Source organism: Rhipicephalus microplus, chromosome 4, assembly GCF_043290135.1.
Source record: "Rhipicephalus microplus isolate Deutch F79 chromosome 4, USDA_Rmic, whole genome shotgun sequence".
In the NCBI taxonomy this organism is placed as follows: Eukaryota; Metazoa; Arthropoda; class Arachnida; order Ixodida; family Ixodidae; genus Rhipicephalus; species Rhipicephalus microplus.
This window is the reverse complement of record NC_134703.1, coordinates 72,384,891-72,388,497: the sequence shown is the minus strand read 5'-3', so window position 1 is coordinate 72,388,497 and position 3,607 is coordinate 72,384,891.

The following is a 3,607-nucleotide window of genomic DNA, read 5'->3' as shown; positions in this document are numbered from 1 at the left end:
CACCCAAATCTGAGCACACGAACCTACAGCATTTTCGCCTACATAAAAAATGCAGCCACCTCAGCCGGGATTTGATCTCATGACCTGCGGGTCAGCAGCCGAGTACCTTAGCCACTAGGCCACCACGGCGCGGCTGCCTTCTTGGGAGCCTGCATTCATGTACCTGGTGGCTTCGTATGATCAGTCCGCGGGGTTTTGGTTATGTGTTGAGCGGCAGTGTTTTGTAGTTCTTCGAACAATTTTTTTTTCTGATATCTGACCCGATCGCGCTGCGAGTACCCAATGTTTTTTTCCTCTTTTGGCCAGAGGACTTTCCTTTGGACGCCCTCTCTTCACACTAACGACATGTATATGGAGGCATTTTTTCGCAGTGGTATCCGCAGCATTTCCGTTGCCGTATTGTTCACCAGTGGGAGACTAATCTATGTCAACGATTCAAAGGTTTTTCAGAAGCAGCTGAGGAAAGCCTACCTCACTCTACCAGAATACCACATATGCCCTACAGTTTGGCAGGGGCGGCATTCTGTGTTGCTCTGAGGACAAGGCCTGCATTTATGACCAATTAAAGTGCACCGTGTTGGCATGTAAACAGGTGATCCTATTTATTCCCGCGCATCTCGCTTGCGTGAAAGGTTCAGCGTGTGGTGTAGATTCGAGCCTGTGCGCCTCAGAGACCTTGAAAATGTTTTAATCTCCAGGGGTGATATCAGTGTACCGGTGCTCCCGAGTCTCGGATAATAAAAGAATCCCCATAGAGTCAGTCACTGTGAGATTTTAGGCATACGTAAGAGCCGAGATATTAAGGCATGGCCTTTAATTTATAAATTTGAGGCTCTCGCTTCCCGCCAACGTCAATGCATTCAGTGCTGGCGATATGGCCATGCCTTTAAAGGAAGCCGATCGTCTTTTGCACGTGCATTTTTAAAACGCATGCACATTTTTAAAATTAAGCTTTCCGACTTACACACTGATTGAATACGCTCACCAGATCATTAGTGAGCCTTCAGTGCGGTGATTGAACGATATCTGTCATTCTGTTAGGCATAGGTCTAAAATGCACTGAATAACGTGAATAAACATATATCGACATGTTAGATTTGCGTGAGTCCAAGCCAAACCAAGTGAGAAGATAATTAGGCGAAATAATACCAGCAATAATGCTCAATATCAAAGTGATTGTGCCAAAAATATATAAGAATACGAATATTGATTTTTGTTTGCGCAGGAAAATAAGAAAACAAGATATAAAACTGTATTTGATACGAGCGGCTGGGGCTCGCTGTCGCCTTACGGTGGCGGCGCTAGCATCGCTGCTGCAGCGAGCGCCACCACACGGCGAGGGAAGTGCACAGAACAGAGGTGCGATTGATTCGCGCTTTCAGTCGGCGCGATGGCTCGCCACGGAGAGCAGTGACCACGACATCGAGCACGCCTTTTTTCTTCAGTCGGCAGCCTCGGCCACAGGATTTGAAACACCGAGCACGGAATGTTTTTTTTTCTTCGTACAACCAAAACTACGTCAGCAAGTCTACGCAATGTCAAAGAAGAGATTCGTTTGGTCAGCGATGTATTCATGTGTGTCGACCAGCCTGGAGACAGCTCAAAGAATGTCGCTGCGGACTGGACAGTACAACGGTGACACTTCTTTAGTGTGGCTGTGAGTTACCACTGGTGGGAAACTCAAGTTTGGTGGGTTCATATTAGATCGCTAGGACTACTGAACAGATAGTACGTCTCCATGACCCCTCACCACTTTAATTTTTTGTCTCTGCGCTCTTTATACTTTATAAATGGTGCATTATTTGAGTCTTGTTTTACACTTCACTTTTCAGATTTCTCTCGTCTTTCACTTGTAAGGAGCATTTGTTTGTTGTCATGTCGTATATTCACTTACTGATGCAGGGTTTAAGGCCGAATGTGCTATGTTAACTAGTCTAAGCCTAGGTCCCTTCAGAAAACGTCATAGGTTTTTCTTTTTTTTTTCTGGTGTCCAAGTAAGTACCTCAATGTCAGCGGCAACCAATGTAATTGCGACTTTGTCCACGGGTGCTTTGGGTGCCATGTTTTACAATGAATGCTACACAATGTTTGGAATTAAAATTAGGCATTCCAGTATAAAAAATTCATGAACAAGCTTATTGGTCATGAAATAAGGTCAATCTAAAAATTTTTGTCACGCGTATAGTTGGCAAGCTTTTCTTCTATCTGAAAGTAGTTCACTGCACACTAACTAGACCTTTTGATTTCTATAATGATATTACTTTTGTACGTCCTCACGTCCTTTATAGATCCTAGTTCTCCATGGCTCGAAAGGTGAGGACATTTATTTTAAATCAGTGCACGCACTCACAGTTCCCAGTGTTCAGCTTTGTAAGGCCGGGATGATAGCCAACTCACACTTAAGCATATGTAAAGAATTCAAATCGTCGTTATTACTATGCCAGTCATGCACTGTTACTATATGTAAAAAACATAAGCACAAAAATTAGCTTTCCTATGTTTCTCGTCTTTTGAACTTGACATCACATGTACCTCTTAAGTTGCAATGAAGTACGTTCTAGAGTAGCTGGTGTTATTTATACGAAGCTTATGCTACAAGGGGCACAGAATGAGCGTCAAGTTCGAAGGTTATTTTACACCCGAGATGACCACAAATAAAAGTGGTTGAGGCTTCACTTGCAGTTCTGATTTTCTTTGTTCATTTATTTGCAATTTTATCATAGCCCCATATCCCACGTAAAAGTATATTTATTTTAGTAAGACTTCCGTGAAGCAACGCCAGAACACATCGGAAATACTTGTATAATACTGCTAACAAAAAAATCCTTCCTTTCATCTCTGAACTTAAACTGAGCCTGTTTCCACACCCATATAACGCTAATTTCTTATTTATATATTTCACATATTCTGCTCACTGTATCGAGTCTACTGCCTAGTTTTTCTTTTGGTTCATATACAGTCGTTGTCAATGGTGTCATGATGATGGTGTGTACTATCGAAGACAAAGGAAAGAATAAAGATGTCAGGCATGTGCTCGAAAGTGAGGTTCAAGTAAAAGGTAAATATACATAAAAGACAAAACCTAACAATGTACAATGGCTAAAATGGGACGAAAGGCCCACAAGACAAAAAGACAGAATTGCTATTTTCCAAAGGCCTGATAACGTGTTTCAGTTCCTATGCTGAACCCCGTGTTGGTGATAATTTATTGTACAAGACATAATAATTTATTCTACATCACACTGTCCTCTGCAGCATGTGGTTTGAAGCAACCACGCGGAACCCAATTTCTCACCGAGTCCCTCCGGTAGTCAAACTACATCTGTGGCAGCACAAAGAGGCAAACGAGGTCCCAGCAATATGTGGAACGGCATCGACGTGAGTTTCTCGCAGTGGAACGTGATTCCGTGGTTAAAAACGAGGAGGAGGCTTAAGCTTCGCGTTCAAGAGTAGAACACAATGGGGGAATCATGCCCATACGCATCATGATTTCAATTGCTATAGCCTTGCTACTGTTCTCGGTGGATTCTTGAACAGTGCTGTAACGAAGCGAACTATTTTGCGTGTAACGCTGGCTTTTTCAAACTGTCGTAGAAGGCCCACCGCG